Raw genomic sequence first — 20724 nt, 5'->3', positions numbered from 1 at the left:
TGTAGGTTGACACCGGTGCAGATATTCATGCTTGTGTTGATATTTCTTTGTTCTCTTCTTATCAAGTCGCACGAGACTGCTTCATCTTGATGGGGAATGACTCACATGCTTCTGCCCATGGTGTTGGCACAGTAGATCTGAAGTTTACTTCAGGAAAAATCATGCAGTGATTCGGACGCCCGCAAAGGCCCCTTTTCCCACTGCCCTGCCCCTACTCCCACAGTTTGCTTCCGGTTTACGAGAAAAAGGATGTCCGGACTGATAAGTTAAGGATTTGATTTCTGTAGTCAAATAGCAATTGCAGTGTAGGCTTGATGCAAGTTGAATGGAGTGTGAGTTTGGATTGTTGATGGAGGAGTATTTAACAAAATGCTACCACTTTTCATACAACCCTAGCAAAAACTGTCACTCTACAAAATTAGCAAAAACCTACCATTTTTTTATTAATCTGTTGAAAAAAAACAACCAAGTTAGAAATGTGACCGATTAGGCTCGTTAAACCCGTTTATGATAGGGTTGGCACACGTGTCAGGGCTTGTTGGTGCCACGGCCTGCGGCACTTGACGGTGATCACCGGAGAAACGACCGGAGGGGAGGAAGAAGAACACAGAAGATTTGTCGAACGCCCCCCCCCCCCGCACGTACGGGTTTTTCTGTATTTCACCTCGAGCTCGAACTCGATTGCCTCAGCGATTACATAGGGAGAGAGAGGGTTTTATACCCGAGCCCACGGACATGCCCAAGCTGCTCCACGGCTCACCCACCTCCCACTCGCCATGCCCCGCACGCCCTGGCTCGCGCGCGCTCATCGCGCTCTGACGCGATCACCGCGGCCAGTCCACGCGCCTTATGCGGCCCGAGCCCTAGTCCTACGCTAACACCCATGCACGCACGCGCTAACTCACGCACCCACGCACGCCTACACTTGGGCATGCACGCACGCACCCAACCTTGCCCTGGCCCGAGTCTGACGCGCCCACCTCACGCGCTCGCGCGCACCAGCTCGCCAGGCTCGCCACAGGTTATTCCCAACACACTCCCCCTAAGTCGTGGCCTATAGGAGACCGTTGTCCTCGGCGTCGGCGTTCACCAGCATCGCCTGCTCCACCGCCGACGCCCTCCGCAGCTCCGGGCAGTCCCGCTTGAAGTGGCCGCGCTCGCCGCACTTGTAGCAGCGGCCACGCCTGTTGCCGCCGTCCCGCGTCGCCACGCTGCGCGCGTCGTCGTCGTCGTCCCAAGCTCCCCCTTGGCGCCGCTCCCACGCCCGCCACTGCGCCGCCGTGTACAGGAGTTGGCCGCCCGGGCGATCGCCGCTATTCTACCCGCGTCGCCGCACCCGCTCGTCGAAGGCCCGCAACCTCCCGAGCGCCTCGTCGTACGTCAGCTCCTCCAGCGCGCAGAACTATTCGATGTCGGCGACGATGGGGAAGAGGCGGTCCGGCACGGTGTCCAGGAGCTTCTTCGCCAGCTCCGTCTCGTCCAGCGTCTCCCCTAGCCCCGCGAACCACGCCTCCATGCCCGCAAGCCGTCCGGCGTACGCGTCTAGGGACTCGCCGTCCTCCATCTTGAGCCGATCCAGCTCGCCGCGCAACATCGCCCTCCTCGCCGCGCGCACCCGCTCCATACCTCTCTGGCGGTGGCTTTCGTCGCCACCGAGAGCAGCACATCCTCCGGCAGCCCTGACAGGAGAAGCGCTCGCGCCATCTTGCACTTCTTGGCGTTCACCGCCGCGTCGCCCGCCGGTGCCACCGCCTCCCACAGCGTGTGGGCATCAAGGATCGCCTGTGCCTTGATCGCCCACCCGGTGTAGCCGTCCGGCGCGAGCACCGGCATCCCCATAGCCACCGATCCGCCCGCGCTGCCTCCGCCGCCATGTGGAACCAATGCCATGACCTCCGGCGAGCTCCCTCACCGCGCCTCGTCGCCTTGCTCTGATACCAAATGTTGGTGCCACGGCCTACGGCACTCGACGGTGATCACCGGAGACACGACCGGAGGGGAGGAAGAAGAACACAGAAGATTTGCCGGCGCTCGAACGCCCCCCCGCACGTACGGGTTTTTCTGTATTTCACCTCGAGCTCGAACTCGATTGCCTCAGCGATTACATAGGGAGAGAGAGGGTTTTATACCCGAGCCCATGGACATGCCCGAGCTGCTCCACGTCTCACCCACCTCCCACTCGCCATGCCCCGCACGCCCTGGCTCGCGCGCGCTCATCGCGCTCTGACGCGATCGCCGCGGCCAGTCCACGCGCCCTACGCGGCCCGAGCCCTAGTCCTACGCTAACAAACCCATGCACGCACGCGCTAACTCATGCACACACGCACGCCTACACTTGGGCACGCACGCACGCACCCAACCTTGCCCTGGCCCGAGTCCGACGCGCCCATCGCACGCGCTCGCGCGCACCAGCTCGCCAGGCTCGCCACGGGTTATTCCCAACAGGGCTGATGTGGCACTTTAAGTCAACGCCGTCTATATGACCAGCAAGTTAGGCATTATGACATGTGAGACCCACATGTCGGTCCAAAAAAATCCCCAAGTATCCTCCTTCCTCTGGCCGTCCACCTCATCATCCTCGGCCATGGCAGGCAACCACCGTCACCTGCCGAGGGCGAGGTCAAGAGAGCCAGTGGCGCGGAGCGCATCTTGCAGCAACCCAGAGGCCAGCTCGCGCTCGTGGCAGCTAGCTAGCCAAGCTAACACATAAGCTGTTGGATTAGCCAAGCTAGCACACAAACTGCAAGAGCATCCAGTAGCTTGTGTGCTAGCTTGGGACGGCTGCGGTGGCTTGCACGCCTGCAAGCCGCGCTCGGGCGGAGCCCGGCGCAGTGACCAGTCCGCCTAGCGGTGTGGTGGCCAGCTTGCATCAAACCTGCACAGCAATTGCTATTTGACTACAGAAATCAAATCTATTAACTTACCGGTCCGGAGGACGACCACCCATACAACTTGTTTCAAGAAATGCCTAGAGAAAAATGCTTGGAGAAGAAAGAAGGGGATTGATGCTTACATGTGGGTTTCACGTGTGAGTCAGCACAACAATCTATAGCAGAGTTGACTAATTTGCCATGCCAGCACTTGCGATTGGTCCCAACCTGTCATAAACGGGTTTTAACGAGTCTAATCGGTCACTTTTCTGACTTGATAGTTTTTTGCAACATATTAACAAAACTTTGGTAGGTTTTTTTTAATCTCTACTTCAAATGGACGACTTGGTGAATAGTCCGCGCGATTTATTTTCGTCATCCTCTCACCTCCGTTTTATTTTCATCCTCCTCCCACCTCCGTTAACTCACTATCCTTCTGCGAAAAAAACCGGTGCCAAAAAAAACCCAACGATCGCTCCCTCTCTCTCTCCCTCCCGCTGCGACCCCTCCTCTCGATCCACCCCCTCCCGCCGCGACCTCTCTCTTTCCCTCTTTCTCCCACTCCACCGCCGCCGCCCCGCCTCCCGCTCCGTCACCGAGAGGCTATCGAGGAGCCGGCATCGATATCCGAGAGGAGTCGCCCTTCGCCGCCGCCGAGATCCCGTGCCTCTCTACAGATCCCTCTCGTTCTCCTCTTCGCCCATCCACCTGGATCAAAAGTCGAAACCCACCGCCCCTATGTCTCTGCTGGTGCTCGACGGAAGACGAGGGCGGCTCCTCCCAGCGATTCCCCGTGGTCCTTGGCGGAGGCGACTGCTAGGTCAATCCTCTTTCTCTGGCTCACCCAATTTGCCTGGGCCGGCGAGCTAGGGTTAGGGTTACCAGCGAGACGCCGCCGCCCCGTCATGTTGCAGGTGCTGCTATTACCCGCCGTCGGCCCCGTGTGCTTGTGGCCGGCCCGTACTGATGATGTTGTTCTGTGGCTGGCCGCCCTGTGTGTTCGTGCTGCTGCTGCTTACCGTTCACCGTCATGACTTTTGTTATGACAGTAGTTTTGTTCAGAAAGCGGTTTAAGTGAAGATCGTATGGTTTTTAGATTATGTGGAGAATACATGAGTACTCTTCTGTAGCGTATTGTTGTTCAACTGAGACATATGCAATGGGTTTGATCATGGCAGCGGGTTAATTAAAGCCATGATAAACACTATACATGCAGCGGCAAGGTCAGCCTGTTTCTTCACATCTTGCAGCACCAAGGTGTCTCTCCACAAAATTTGTGTATCCACCGTTGACATTGGTATTTATTCGGGAAAGAAGGAACAACACAGTAGACCAAAGCAAAGGAAGATCAGCCTGAATCGATGAACACAATAGATATGGCTAGAAGTTCCTGAATGTGTAGGTTAGTAGACTGCCCTGATGAAATGGTTCAACAGATAAACATAGTATGGGAGGGTTTTTTTGTGCATGTATGGGTAACTAATCTAGATTTTGATGTCCACAATAAGCGTACAACACAATTACTGCACGTTAATTAGTTATCTGGTATGGAATTAATTACCCAATTTTTATATTGGAGATATATTGTAGTTCCGTACCTGTAATGCAATGTTGTAGCTCTGTAGCTGTAATACAATATTTTGTCCATTTCCTTTTCACTAATGCTGAAATTTCTTCCTATAACTCGAGTTCTTAATGTGGTCGTTTCTTGATGGAGTTGGTAGAATTTTGTTCCCATGTGATGTCCATCTTTGTAAAATAGGGAATATCAAGATGGCGCTAACCGGTGCGTAGTACCTTAGGTGATGCACAACACAACAAGAGAGGTGTTTGCGGTGGTGCGCCACACCGACACCAGTGGTTCAGAACAGGGTATGGTCCGTAGTGTTCCTCTAGGGATTAAATTATGTTGTTCAGGCTCATATTTTATAGTAAACAATAAGCCATTTTCAGTTATGACATTCTGTTACAGAAAATTGTGTCTCATATAAATATATTCTTGTCGAAATAGTGGGAGTTTAGTCCTCTTTCAGAATTTAATATTTGCCTATTGAAACTTTGACAATGTATGTAGCAGGGTTTCTCAACGGAAACCATGTCAAGTTCTGTTTACCTTTAGGGTGGAGTTACAATTGTTCGCAGGATCCTGGGTACACCATGTGAATATCTACGCAGGAATAGAAAAACTGCAGCTTAAAGGTGAGTACTACTGAAGAATGTCCTTGAATTGTTCTCACGGAAGCTTCTGAACTTTTAAAATGGGTTGTAATAAGAAATATAACATCAATACATGAGTTGTAGGTGTGCTTACCTGATCAAAAACCTTGTGAGATAAGTTGTTAATTAATTAAGCAGATTTTTCCTTTTACTTAATCGCAATTTTTTCTTTTTTAACATAACTACAATTATTCTTGGAGTGTGCCAATATGTTCTCACTTGATATTTGCTTGATAACTATTTGGTGATTATTTTGTACACAATGGGTATCTAGCTGTATTTAATTGAGATTTAAAATCAATGCATGAGACTTTCACATAATCTTCGCTCTATTAGAGTTAACATCATAAACATTTTGGTCTGTCTATTTAAAAATTCTTGTGTTCTTCTTTTCTTTTGATAGGGGCATAATTTGTCTGTTGAAACTATCTTATACTAAAAAATATGTAGATAATTTGATAAATGATAAGCTATCAGGTGCCAGCATGTTCCTTACAAAGCCACCTCGATGATCATTGTGAAAGACAAATCCAATGATCCTCGGAGAGGCGTAGCCACGAAAAAAATCGGATGGGAATAAGTCATGTTTGTTCCTTTGTGGTTGTGAGATACTCATGTTTGCTTACTCGTTTTCTTCGAGTTATCAGCATAACTTTATTTCAAACATGCTCCATTATCAGCATAACTTCCAGTTAAGGACGTCGGCGGAGGGGGCCCAAATTTTCTTTCGTTTGGGAAAGTAGATCTTAGTTTTTAATAGATAATTATCATTGCCCACTGTGTATACACAGTGGAATTACATTACAAGTGGCGTGCATTTTAATTTATATGTGCAATCAGGAAAGAAGAAGGCCCGTGGCAAACGCACGGGCATTTTAGATGCCAGTACAAAAAAAATTCGAGGTAGGGCAGCCGAGACTACAGCCCGTGAGACTTCCTTGCTGCCGGCCACTACTGTTGGCTTGGTTGCAGCCAGCCGACCACTGCTCTTGTTGCTAGCCGCTAGCGCCAAGGTGTGCGTCGTGTGTGCGTCCGTGCACGCGCGCGGTAAGGGCACGACCCAAATAAGGAGCCTTCTCACAAGTCACAGCCCAACATCAAAGATTGATCGATTTATTGCACCTGTCATCCATCGATCAAGCGTGTATACTAGAGTATCTTTTGCCAGAAATAAATGGTGGGCGGGCACTTCGCCCTATGGAGAGAGCTCCACCGGTGGTACATCTAATAGTCTTGTACTGTAGTAGCTTAAGTATTTCTCCCACTTTTTCTGCTACATGTGTAAACGTAGTTACGGTTGAGAAAGCGAGAGATATTTGTTTTGAGAATTTTTTGATGTATCTTTGTTATCTGGATATATCTAATTAAATTATTGCTGAATGCACCTTCATGTGAGAAAATGTGGATGGCTACAGGAGAAAAATAAACCTTGTCATATAAAATGGAAGTGTTAGCTGCTCAAACTTTCTACTTTGCAAACAAATAAAGTGATGCACGGTATTCTGATGTCTGCAGTTGATGAGAATTTACATTGGGTTCAGCATTAAATTAGTGCCTAATTGTTTCCTTCGTGATTGCTACTCTTTCATGGTTTATGTTTTCCAATCCGTTTATATCTACCTCATGTTGATGCACTATCAAAATTGTCTCATTAATTCTTGTCACATTATTTTGCTCAAATGCCACTTATCCTTTGACTGGCTTGCCCCTAATTTTATAAATCCTGCTATTCTAAATCTTACTCCATATGCAGAACTGGAAGAATTCCAAGAAAGATCATTGCTTCAAGGTTGGGAGCGGCCACAACATAATTGGCATCAAAATTAGATGGGCCATACATATCCTGTCTCGCTTGGTGAGATTTCTGTTTTCTATTCCGTTATATACCTATATGATTGGTTTTCTACATGAGGTATTGACGGAGTCACCTGAAGGTCAAACTATGTTTCTATTTCTAAAATACAAGCTACTAGCCAACAACATATGTTTTCGATCTCATCACAGAGTGATTAGTCATAGTAAACTATGTGCAAACATATGTCAGGCATTACCTATTGTGTAAATTGGGATTATCCACACCAACCTTCATAGAGCCCTAAAAGTATCCTAGGATTATCAGTTTCTCAAATAATTGAAGTTGCAGCCTATGTGACATCCTTATTGCCTTACATGGTAGCATTAGCTTTATTTATTTATTTTATGAACCACAGTCTCAAGGCTCAAAAGCAGTTGATCATTACCTTGCAACACCGGCTTATAATTAAGATGTCACAGTATACAGAACACCTATCTAATATTGGGTAAAAAAGGTAATCCCTCCGATCGGAAATAAGTGTCATGGTTTTAGTTTAAAAATTTGAACTAAAACCATGAAACTTATTTCTGATCGGAGTATGTATTTTCTCAAGAAGTGTGTGGATATAGGACGTACTGAAAATTTGTAACCGAGCTTGTAATTTTAACAGTTGTTGTGGAACAGTCATCTGATATGTTCATATGTGAATGATCCACCCAATCATCTACAATGCTTTCCAAGGACATTATGGTCCCAACATTGGAGCCAAAAGATCATGTGGCAATATCAAATGGTATCACCTTCACACGACATTTTTTTCATTGGAGTATGATTATCTATAGATCTAGATTGGTTAAGTCTAACCAATGTGCTTGGTATATTGCGTCTAATTGGGGTCTTAGATTTAGCAATTTATACATTGTCCGTGCAGAAATCCCTACAACACTTCAAGGAACACCAAATGGTGCTGAACACATTGCTTTGTATGCAAGTGTTATACAAGACAAAAAGCAACAAAGGCGATACCGTGATAAAGCATGGAGAGATAGTCTAACAACCTAGCAGAGATGGGAAATGAATGCACGTTGAAAATCAACTAGACAAAATAAAACTAACAAAGAGAGTGAGGAGTCCTGGATTAGGGGGTGTCCGGATGACCGGACTATGACCTTTGGCCGGACTCCCGAACTATGAAGATACAAGATTGAAGACTTCGTCCCGTGTCCAGATAGGGACTTTCCTTGGCGTGGAAGGCAAGCTTGGTGATATGATCTGAAGATCTCCTCCCATTGTAACCGATTCTGTGTAACCCTAGCCCTCTCCGGTGTCTATATAAATCGGAGAGTTTTAGTCCGTAGGACGAACAACAATCATACCATAGGCTAGCTTCTAGGGTTTAGCCTCTCTGATCTCGTGGTAGATCAACTCTTGTAATACCCATACCATCAATATTAATCAAGCAGGAGTAGGGTTTTACCTCCACCGAGAGGGCCCGAAGCTGGGTAAAAACATCGTGTCCCTTGTCTCCTGTTATCATCCGCTTAGACGCACAGTTCGGGACCCCCTATCTGAGATTTGCCGGTTTTGACACCGACATTGGTGCTTTCATTGAGAGTTTCTCTGTGTCGTCGCCTTTAGGCCCGATGGCTTCTTCGATCATCAACCACAACGCGGTCCAGGGCGAGACTTTTCTCCCCGGACTGATCTTCGTATTCGGCGGCTTTGCACTGCGGGCCAACTCGTTTGGCCATCTGGAGCAGATCGAAAGCTACGCCCTTGGCCATCAGGTCAGGTTTGGAAGCTTAAACTACACGGCCGACATTCGCGGGGACTTGATCTTCAACGGATTCGAGCCACGGCCGAGCGCGCCACACTGTCTCGATGGGCATGATCTAGCTCAGCCGCCGGACAGCGCCTGGAGTGCCGCTCAGGAGTCCGCTCCGACCGTTAGTTCGGAGCCGACCGCGCTAACCAGGGACGGACGGTTGGAGGCCGCCCCAGGAGCCGCTATCTCTACGGCGATAGAGCCGAACACCAGCCTAGTCCTTTGCAAGGCCCGTGACTCCAAGGTGCCGGACTCCACACCGGACTCCGAATCTTCCGCACCCCTTCCGATCGAACCCGATTGGGCTCCGATCATGGAGTTCACCGCCGCGGACGCCTTTCAGCACTCGCCCTTTGGCGATATCTTGAACTCCCTAAAGTCTCTCTCTTTGTCAGGAGAGCCCTGACCGGACTATGGTCAGCAGGGTTGGGATACGGAGGACGAAGAAATTCGAAACCCACCCACCACCCACTTTGTAGCCACTATCGACGATTTAACCGACATGCTCGACTTTGACTCCGAAGACATCGACGGTATGGATGCCGATGAAGGAGACGACCAAGAACCAGCACCTATAGGGAATTGGAAAGCCACCTCGTCATATGACATATACATGGTGGACACCCCTAAAGCAGGGGATGGCGAGGAACAAACGGAGGATGACCCCTCCAGGAAGCAACTCAAGCGCCGGCGTCAGCGGCGCCGCTCTAAATCCCGCCAAAGCAAGAACGGCGAATCCGGCACCGGAGATAACAACACGCCGGACAGTGCCGAAGATAACCCCCTCCAGCAGGATTCAGTGCAGGAGGACGAAGGAGCCAGCCCTCAGGAGAGAGCGGCCGACAGAGAGGTTGAGGACGACAACTATATGCCTTCCTCTGAAGACGAGGCAAGCCTCGACGACAAAGAATTCGTCGTGCCAGAGGATCCCGTCGAACAAGAGCGTTTCAAACGCAGGCTTATGGCCACGGCACGCAGCCTCAAGAAAAAACAGCAACAGCTTAGAGCTGACCAAGACTTGCTAGCCGACAGATGGACCGAAGTCCTGGCGGCCGAAGAGTATAAACTCGAGCGCCCCTCCAAGAGCTACCCAAAGCGCAGGCTGCTACCCCAACTTGAGGAGGAAGCAACTAGACCTATATTACCAGCGTACAATGCGCCCGATCGGCCACCCCGTGGCCGCGACAGAGAGACCTTCAGGCCCTCGACCCAAGCCGCACCCCGGCACCGCTCAAAACATAACAGAGTACGGGGAGATGCAACAGACCTGCGAGATATACTGGAGGACAAGGCAAGGTAAACAAGATCGATCTACGGATCGCGTGGGCGCCCCACATCACGTGATGATAACCGTCACACCGCATATGATAAATACGGCCATGCCGAATACAACAGACCAAGCTCATCCGAGCTGCGCCGTGATATAGCCCAGTACAGGGGCGCCGCACACCCACTATGCTTCACAAACGAAGTAATGGATCATCAAATCCCCGAGGGTTTCAAGCCCGTAAACATTGAATCATATGACGGCACAACTGATCCCGCGGTATGGATCGAAGATTACCTCCTTCATATCCACATGGCCCGTGGTGATGATCTACACGCCATCAAATGCCTCCCGCTCAAGCTTAAAGGACCAGCTCGACATTGGCTTAACAGCCTGCCAGCAAAGTCAATTAGTTGCTGGGAGGACCTGGAATCCGCATTCCTTGACAACTTCCAGGGCACTTACGTGCGACCACCAGACGCCGATGACCTAAGCCACATAATCCAGCAGTTAGAGGAATCGGCCAGACAATTCTGGACACGGTTCCTAACCAAGAAAAATCAAATAGTCGACTGTCCGGACGCCGAGGCCCTTGCTGCCTTCAGGCACAACATCCGAGACGAATGACTTGCCCGACACCTAGGACAGGAAAAGCCGAAATCTATGGCAGCCCTCACGACACTCATGACCCGCTTCTGCGCGGGCGAAGACAGCTAGCTAGCTCGTAGCAATAACATAACCAAAAGCCCTGGTAATTCAGATACCAAGGACAACAATGGCAGGTCACGTCGCAACAAGCACAAGCGCTGCATTAACGGTGACACTACTGAGGATACGGCAGTCAATGCTGGATTCAGAGGCTCTAAACCCGGTCAGCGGAAGAAGCCATTCAAAAGAAACCCTCCGGGCCCATCCAACGTAGACCAGATACTCGATCGCTTGTGCCAGATACACGGCACCCCCGAACAACCAGCCAACCACACCAACAGGGACTGTTGGGTGTTCAAGCAGGCAGGCAAGTTAAGTGCCGAAACCAGTGACAAGGGGCTGTGTAGCAATGAGGAGGAGGAGCCCCGACCGCCGAACAACAGAGGACAGAAGGGCTTCCCCCCGCAAGTGCGGACGGTGAACATGATATACACAACCCACATCCTCAAAAGGGAGCGGAAGCGTGCCCTCAAGGACGTCTATGCGTTGGAGCCAGTCAACCCAAAGTTCAACCCATGGTCCTCCTGCCCGATCACCTTCGATCGACGGGACCACCCCACTAGCATCCGTCACGGCGGATTCGCCGCATTGGTCCTAGACCCAATCATTGACGGATTTCACCTCACTAGAGTCCTTATGGACGGCGACAGCAGCCTGAACCTGCTTTATCAGGATACAGTGCGAAAAATGGGTATAGATCCCTCACGGATTAAACCCACAAAGACAACCTTTAAAGGCGTCATATCAGGTGTAGAAGCCAACTGTACAGGCTCGGTTACACTCGAAGTGGTCTTCGGATCCCCGGATAATTTCCGAAGCGAAGAGTTAATCTTCGACATAGTCCCATTCCGCAGTGGCTATCACGCCCTGCTTGGACGACCCGCATTTGCAAAATTCAATGCGGTGCCGCACTATGCATATCTCAAGCTCAAGATACCAGGTCCTTGCGGAGTCATTACGGTAAATGAAAACACTAAACGCTCTCTTTGAACGGAGGAGCACACAGCGGCCCTGGCGGCGGAAGTACAGAGCAGCCTCTCAAGGCACCTCCCCAATCCGGGTGTTAAACGTCCGGAGAACGTCAAGCGCGCCCGAAGCAACCTCCAACAAAGCCGGCTGGCACGTTCCGAGCGAGCATAGCAGTGCGGCCCCAACCCCAGCCCTCGCCAGACGATGATATCGGTATCACGCATACATAATTACGCTTTGAAAATACCATGGGCATAAGGGGAGGGGCACAACTACGGCACGCCCAGAATGCGACTCAACCGCACTTAGGGGCTCCCTATTCCGTCGTTTTTTTTGTATACTTTCAGGACCCAACTATTCGGAAGGCCTGTCCGGCAATAAACTCGCCGAACACACGATGCAACAGCCAGGGCGCGAACAAGCTGCGTCATATGTCCAGGTGGTCTCTATAACAAGCTAAATACCCGTTTTGCTTAAATTTACGCAGCTTGCCCCTGGAGGGGGACATGTCAAATAATCCCATCCCTTGCTTATCGCACTATTTGTATCGTTCTGCTTTCATAGCAGCTCTTTTTTAATAAACAATACATAACTCTTATCTATTATTGTATTCATCTATTTTTATACAAATATGTTCAATCATGACATTATGCAACCGTACACTTTGGTACGGCCAATACACCAGTGGCTTAAGTACCCCATAACATGGTGTGAGAAGACCGAACACTCTCACGAGTGCGGCACCCCGAACTTATAGCACTATATGCATCGGCTCCGAATCATGTCTTTGGTCAATAGTTGGGTTTGCCCTGCTCCCATGTTTTGGTACCTTACATTCCGCAATGTTGGCTAAGGTAGCGCTGGGAGAACTACTGCGATTGTGCCCCAGTTGAGCTGGGTTAACACCTCAGTAGAGAAAGCTAAAACTGACCGTCATGATAGTGCGAGAGACCGGTCGCTGTTCGCGAGGTTTTTTTTCGAGTCCTTAAAGACTTATGCCGCTTAGAGCGAGGAACCGGACTTATCCGGCCTAGGCGTGGATAGCACCCCGAACTCGGTCTTCCGAATACAAGGGGCTTCGCCGAAATTTAAAATTATAGAATTCTATGGCTAAGTGAGAGTGATAAAGCATCATAAGTCCGACGGCCTGGTTCGTTGTGCTGAGCGCCTCCCTAGATGGACCCAAGAATGGGAACAAGAGCGCTCAGGTTTATCCCGAACACCCCAACACTCGTGGCATGGGGGTCGAAGCCGACGACTTGCATCTCTCAGATTTGCTAAACGGCCGCACAGAAGGTAATATTTTAAATTAATAAGCGTTGCTTAACGCATATGAACAAAGTTTTCAGCGTACAGGATAATAGATGCGAGACTACTCAAAAATTACATCTTTAGTGCACTCGTCTGCTATACGGCGAGCACCCTTCAGGACGCCCTTATAATACATCTCGGGCGTGCGATACTCCTTGCCTGGCGGTGGCGCGTCCGTCAAAAGCTTCTCAGCGTCCAGCTTGCCCCAGTGCACTTTAGCACGGGCAAGAGCCCGACGGGCACCTTCAATACAGACGGAGCGCTTGACAACTTCAATCCACGGACACGCGTCTACCAGCCGCCGCACCAGACCGAAGTAGCTCCCAGGCATGGCTTCTCCAGGCCACAGCCGAGCTATGAGGCCCTTCATGGCCTGTTCGGCCACCTTGTGGAGCTCGACCAGCTGCTTCAGCTGGTCGCTCAGGGGCACCGGATGTTCGGCCTCAGCATACTGAGACCAGAACACTTTTTCCGTCGAGCTCCCCTCTTCGGCTCGGTAGTATGCGGCGGCATCAGACACACTATGTGGCAGATCGGCGAACGCTCCTGGAGAGCTCCGGATCCGGGTAAGTAACAGATAATTTACTTTTATATTCTTGCTTTGCATAAAGAATGTCTTACCCGCCGCTATCTTCTTCATCGCCTCGATATCCTGGAGGGCCTTCTGGGCTTCGGCCTTAGCGATTTTGGCACTCTCAAGAGCCAAGGCGAGCTCGGACTCTCGAGTCTTCGAGTCGCGCTCCAAACTCTCGTGTTTTTCCACGAGAGCCTGGAGCTCTTGCCGCACCTCCGCCACCCGCGCCTCCTGCTTCTCTCGCTCGGCACGCTCCAGGGCCGCATTGCTTTCGGCCTTGGAGACCGCCTCCTTCAGGGCCGCCACCTCGGCCGTGGCCCCTGCAACATTTAGGTTGGTCCTGTCATTATTTGCAACCAAGTATTTTTATATACATTTACATACGGTATTACATACCCTCCTTGTCCTCGAGCTGCTTCTTGGCACGGCCGAGCTCGCTCTCGGACCGCTCGAGGCTTCCCTTCAATGCATTGACCTCCGCAGTCAGTGCGGCGGAGGTCAGCAGCGCAGCCTGCATTCCCATATCGACATATTTTTATTAGACTCCCGCGTATATCTTTTTAGATCCTTAGCTCGGCTTTTCTTTTCCGAGCGCCGAACCGAGCATCAGGGGCTACTGTCTATGCGGTAACATTTTTATATGTTTTGAACACATACCTCGAAGCTTGTTAACAGCCTTGTGCAGGCTCCTGTCAGCCCGCTCTTGGCGGACTGAGCCTTTTGAATCACCGCACTTATAACAGTGCGGTGTTCCTCGTTGATGGAGGCGCCGTTAAGCGCCTCCAGCAAATTGTCCGGCGCCTCCGGATGGACGAAGGTTGCCGGTGGCGTAGGCTTTCCCTTCGTATGAAGGTGCCGCCCGTCGGACTCTGGAACCGTTGGCGGTTCCGGAGCAGTGTCCGGCCCGGGGCCGGACATAGATCCCTCCGGGGCTTTGCTCCCTTTGGGCCTGGAGTCCAGGAGGTCTCCTTGGGGCGCCTCCAGGACCACCTGCTCCTGGTTCGGTCCCTTTTGGGACTCCGCCTCGGCGTCGTCCGCAGGGAGCGGGGAGGAAGCCGTCGGAAGTGAAGCGCTATTCACATCCGACGAATTCAGAGAGCCGCTCGACGAATAGCCGAGCTGAACTCTGGGTGGACTGCATAATTAAAATTCGGCATCAGAAGCTATCAAATAATAGAGGGGCGCCATGAGTCATTCGGGTAGCCGGACACTTACGATTTTGCCAGGGGCTTGACCCTGGATGGCCATTCCTCCCCGCCGTCTTCAGCATCGGAGGCATAGTCCGGCAGAAGGGTCTTCCCCTTCTTGGCCCCCTCGGTCTCCCCAGTTGGGGCAGCCTTCCTTTTCTTTCCTCCCCCCATTGGAGGGGGAGAGGCTTCTTCTTCTTCTTCCTCCTCCTCGTCTTCCGAGGCGGAGGGTGCGTCGGGGTCGTCGGGCGATGAATCCGACACCACCAGGCGCCGGGAGCTCTTTCGAGTCCCCGTGGCCTTCTTCTTGGCCTTCTTCTCTGGCACCACGTGAGGTGCCAGAACTAGCAGCTTCGTTAAACGAGCGTCCGCTGGGTCTTCGGGCAAAGGAGCCGGACAGTTGATCAGTCCGGCCCTCTTCTGCCAGTCCTGGCAAAGGGATGGGGGTTTAGATCCCGCATAAAATCAAATCTATGGAAAACAGATACCCCGTAATGGGAAAATTAGCTCACGCGCTGGCTTGGCGCTTGGCGCAGAATTCGCGATCCTCGGTGACGGGAGGCGGGACCTCGGAGCTCTTGAATAGCACCTTCCATGCATCCTCGTGCTTTGTGTCGAAGAGTCGGGACAGAGTCTGGTGCTGGGCCGGGTCGAACTCCCACAAGTTGAAAGCCCGTCGTTGACACGGGAGAATCCGGCGGAAGAGCATGACCTGGACTACGGTGACAAGTTTAACCTTCCTGCTAATCAGGTCTTTGATGCAGGTTTGAAGTGTGGTCACTTCTGCCGAATTACCCCACAACAGGCCCGTCTCTTTCCAAGATGTGAGCCGTGTGGGAATGCCAAATTGGAATTCGGGGGCCGCTGCCCATTCATGGTCACGCAGCTCGGTGATGTAGAACCACCCCGATTGCCACCCTTTGATGGTCTCTACGAAGGCGCCCTCGAGCCATGTGACATTGTGCATCTTGCCCACCATGGCGCCTTCGCACTTCGCTTGGCGTCCGCCCACGACCTTCGGCTTGATGCTGAAAATCTTCAGCCATAGGCCAAAGTGGGGCTCGATGCGGAGGAAGGCCTCACACACGACGATAAACGCCGAGATGTTGAGGATGAAGTTCGGGGCCAGATCGTGGAAGTCCAGGCTGGAATAGAACATGAGCCCCCGGACGAACGGGTGAAGAGGAAAGCCCAGTCCGCGGAGGAAATGGGGAAGAAATACGACCCTCTCATGGGGGCCAGGGGTGGGGATGAGCCGCCCCTCGTCTGGAAGCCGGTGCGCAATGTCGTTGTGCAGGTATCCGGCTTTCCGCACCCTTTTGATGTGCCCCTCCGTGACGGAGGAGGCCATCCACTTGCCTCCCGCTCCGGACATGGTTGGAGTAGGTCGAGGCGAGATGTGCGGGCTTGGGCGTTGGAGCTCGAGTGCGCAAGGACGAATAAGCAAAGGAGGAAGAAGGCGTGAATGGAAAGGATAGATCCTTATCCCCTTATATGGGCGGCCGAAACTATGAGCCCCTACCGGCCTAATAAAACTCGCTTATCTCCCAAGCGCCGTGGTTAATGGCGCGGTTGGGTTACCCACGCCCGTACTGATGAGAATCCCGAAATGAGGGGACACAATCTCTGCTTCGACAAGACGTGCCAAGGAAAGCGCCTCGCTAAACGTGCTGAGGTGGAGCAGTAAAGTAAATAAAAATCAGGCCGTGGCGTGAGGTCACGCTACGGAATACGTCAGCAGATTGGATTGGTGCAAATGTTATTTTCTCTATGGTGGCATGTGGAAATTATTTTGCAGAGCCGGACACTATCCTGGTGTTCAACATCTTCTATGAAGTATTCGGAGGAGGAACCCGCTTTGCAATGCCGAAGACAATTGGTGCGCCGGACTCGTCGTCATTGAAGCCTGGTTCAGGGACTACTGAGGGAGTCCTGGATTAGGGGGTGTCCGGATGACCGGACTATGACCTTTGGCCGGACTCCCGGACTATGAAGATACAAGATTGAAGACTTCGTCCCGTGTCCGGATAGGGACTTTCCTTGGCGTGGAAGGCAAGCTTGGAGATACGATCTGAAGATCTCCTACCATTGTAACCGACTCTGTGTAACCCTAGCCCTCTCCGGTGTCTATATAAACCAGAGAGTTTTAGTCCGTAGGACGAACAACAATCATACCATAGGCTAGCTTCTAGGGTTTAGCCTCTCTGATTTCATGGTAGATCAACTCTTGTAATACCCATACCATCAATATTAATCAAGCAGGAGTAGGGTTTTACCTTCACCGAGAGGGCCCGAACCTGGGTAAAAACATCGTGTCCCTTGTCTCCTGTTACCATCCGCCTAGACGCACAGTTCGGGACCCCCTACCCGAGATCTGCCGGTTTTGACACCGACAGAGAGGAATGCAAACCAAAGGGAAGTTAGGAAAAATCTTACAGCCAAGGAGAGGAACGAGACGAATGCCAACAGAAGGGGAGCCAATAAAAATAAGTCAGCCGAGCTGAGGCAAGAGATGAATGCATGCCGAAGAGCACGTAGGCAGAGCACACCACTTGAGGAGAGGAAGACGTTGTGGGCTAAGCGCAACACAGCCTTCTAGCTAGACGGAAGACCCCGTGCGCTGAATCTATCACAATGCCTTGCCCAGGTGCACATCTCTTATGAATCACTATGTTATGTTATAGCAGTTTCATATATCTGATCTATATTTGGCAGTTACTTGTTGAGCATGCTTTGATTCAGTTGTAGGTGTAATTTTCTTGGTCCACAAGAGAGGCGATTAAATCAAACTTAAGACAACCCTAATGTGACAAGTGTGACAAGGAAATAAACTTGAGTGGTGCGATGTGATTCCTCGTATAGGGGAACCAACTATAACGATATTGCTCGTCTGGGTTTATCTTTCGAATGTGATTGAGAGCTGTATTTGGTCTATACAATGCATTTTGTTCTGCTTAGTTCCACCTTCTAACTTATACTACTGTGCTTATGCTTTTTAGGTTGTTTCGGCATTTCTTGGGTTACAAACTGGTTTCCTTTGTGGCTGGTTTTAGATAACCAGAGAGACTGGTCTACCGGGAGGAATGGGTAAATTCCCATTTGTTATTCATAATAATATGTGAGATATTTATTGCACTATTGTTTATTATGAAAGGCGACAGTGAACCACGAGAGATGATAGTCGGAGTTGAATATGACATTGATGTGTTATGGGGGGATGGAGAACACAATAATGCCGTGAAAAGCATAGATGGATGAAGATTTAGGAAGACGACAATATTGTTTGTTGAGCACTTACAACGTGGAGGGGAACACAAGCAAATAGGTATCACGGTGGTTGCTACTGAGAGAGAAGTGAAAAGAAGAAAAGACACAACATGAAGCGGAAGACAATCAGGTATATCACTTGTTGCTTCACATCTTGTTTGGTTTAAGACTTGCTACAAATTGATCTTATTATCAAAGGAGGAAGTCAAGAATCTTAATGTTTTTCGGTGAGTGTTTGATTTCATAGATAGACTATTTCTCATGGTCCGCCCTTGGACAATGAGTATGCATACTATTTTCAAAATGAGTAGGCATTCCTTTATGAATAAGGGCAACATTAATTCCTTTACTTGATATGATTTCCCTTGAACTGACTTACTATTGTTATGCACTTACGTTAAATGAAATTTTATCCTTTTTGTAGTATCCTACAATGGTATATGCATGGTGTGGCCCCTCACACTAAGATGATCGAGCAGCGACCTACTGTTCACAATACAGATTGATGATGCCTCCTCAATATCTACTTCTTCGCCGCCCCCAACCCTGGTATAGTATGAAAATCCTATAAATAAATAAGAAGAATAGGTAATTATCGAATGCTTATGTTTGTTGGTGTATTAGTTCTTTTAGGTCCAATCCTGTAGGATGTTTCTCACACTTTCATTTAGTTGAGTGATTTTGTATGCTAATAATACAATAGATTGATCTACTTAATATTTTTGAGTGCATGATGCTTTGATGTGAAGGTCTACATTATTATTGTTGGGCCTAAATGACATCAGAGACTTGAACGGGGGATGATGCCTCATTTACCTGATTGGTGTGCTTTCTTAGTTCCATTTTGTGAGTAAATCATGGTGTAATTGCGTCTTACCTTATGTGCGGGATTGTAGGTGTGTGCTTCATCACTTTTTTGTTTCTTATAAATTGTCCTTATTTTGTTTCTTATGTTCAGGTTTAGGTTTAGGTTTAGATGTTTTCTTCAACCTGCAGGCTCAGTCACCTTCAATCTTCTACTTCGACTTCCATGCGGAATGTTCAACAAAATATCCAACAGAAGTACAACTGCTCTTAATTTGTGTTGTTGTGTTTTGAATGATGACTCTAGGTATAGTAGAAATGTAGTATTAGGAATACATGGACGTGCATATCCATTTCATGGCTGTACTATGGGGGAGGCATGAGGTCAATATCCCATATTAGCTATATCTTGTTCATATATTTTTGTGTTTGCTCTCGGCGGTGGGTTGTTGCTGTTTGATAATGGTCCAATTTGGTTGTTTTTATGATCTTATCAATATATTTTACACTATACAAATTAAATTTTGATAGTTTTAGTAAATTAGTCATGTTATTTATTTCCCAATGGTTACCGCATAGTGACATGCAACTACAAGGATAAATTAATTTTTGAACTTTCATTTCTCGATCATTTGATATTTAAAAGTTGGCATTTATTGGAAACTAGAATAGTAACAATAAGCTTAAGTCGTGTTATGTGCCCGGCGGAACTTGATTCGCTAGGCTTGCTCTATAATTTTATCTTTGTTCATTATATTTTCTTCATTGTTGCGTCCATTAAATATTCATCAAATATCATATCTCCGTGTGTTACGTGCTGTGATCTGATGGGTATGAGTTGCGGCAGATGTTTTTTATTACACTTGCTAAAATATCATGCGAATGAAGCTAAGAACAACACTCCTGATATAGTGTGAGAGTTTCTTAAGAGCATCAAGTAGATCTTAATTTGTAACAGATTTTTAGTTGAATAATCACCCTATATGTTATACATCATCAAATTGCCTTTTTTATTATCAATTTACATTGCAAGTTAAGTGAACTTCAATTATTACCCGATTGTGCCTATTTTCTATTCCCTCCATTTCTAAATGTCTTTTTAGAGATTTTAATATGGATTACATATGGATGTATATAGACGTAACTTATAGTACATGTGAAATATAAGGGAGTATATGTGAAATTTAACATGCGCTATATTTATAAAACTCCAACAATATATATTTCAAAAGCCCGTGACAACGCACGTGCATTCTACTAGTTTTTGTAGAGTGGTAGTTTTCCGGTAGGTTGGATGGAAAGTTATAGTTTTTTGTGAAATACTTGGAGCAATGCAACAAGTGGTTCCTCGTTTTCAGGCACGTGATAAATAGGCGCTCCCTAATTTGAGTATGTTTTGCTCGGCCAAGTTCATCGATGAGTAGATATTTCTTCAAATGAAATGAATCCTCTGCCGTAATATTGAATGGCGATGCAGCTTTGGCGACAACAGTGTCAGTCTGCGCGAGCTTGTAAATACGACGCAGGCAGCGGAGAGCTGAGCTGCGATCGGGCAGTAACTTCACGACGTGCACTTGTCTCTCCTCGCCAGCCACCATGAATGCCATGGCACCAACTTGCTTGCGTGCATATGTGAAAATATCCTGTGATACGGTGCATGGCATGATACCATGCTCCGAGCTTGCATGGTACGTCCGATCTACATGGAGGGCGTGGGATCAGCTCACTTGTGTTTTTACACATACCTCCCTGTATATTTCCATCTTGCCTCCCAGAAAGCTGCGCGTACTTACAAAGTCGTAACACTTCTGCACGTCTCATTTTCTCAGCAACAAGTCTTTGTTCCTGTCCGCTGCCATTCATCAAGATGCAGCCCGCTGGTAGAGCAAAGTATTTTAATCCCATTAACCTAAAATAGAAAGATAGAAAG

At 49.1% G+C, this 20724-nt stretch overlaps 1 long non-coding RNA gene across 9 annotated transcripts; it reads left to right on the top strand.

Annotated features, from left to right (window-relative positions):
- Positions 1–3376: 3376 nt before the first annotated feature.
- On the top strand, positions 3377–19361 carry LOC119311194. Of its 9 annotated transcripts, XR_005150929.1 has the most exons (7): positions 3377–3784; positions 4633–4742; positions 4948–5069; positions 6841–6942; positions 7553–7675; positions 17723–18120; positions 18415–18826. It is a non-coding gene; the product is annotated as an uncharacterized LOC119311194 (long non-coding RNA). The 9 variants fall into 9 exon arrangements; XR_005150934.1 differs by adding an exon at positions 18987–19361 and having other exon boundaries at positions 3377–5069; positions 18415–18539; XR_005150933.1 differs by adding an exon at positions 18949–19361 and having other exon boundaries at positions 3377–5069; positions 18415–18539.
- Positions 19362–20724: the final 1363 nt, after the last annotated feature.

The sequence above is a fragment of the Triticum dicoccoides genome, chromosome 5B (assembly GCF_002162155.2).
Source record: "Triticum dicoccoides isolate Atlit2015 ecotype Zavitan chromosome 5B, WEW_v2.0, whole genome shotgun sequence".
Taxonomy (NCBI): Eukaryota; Viridiplantae; Streptophyta; class Magnoliopsida; order Poales; family Poaceae; genus Triticum; species Triticum dicoccoides.
Note: the sequence above shows the minus strand (reverse complement) of the source record. Positions and strands in the feature narration are given on the sequence as shown.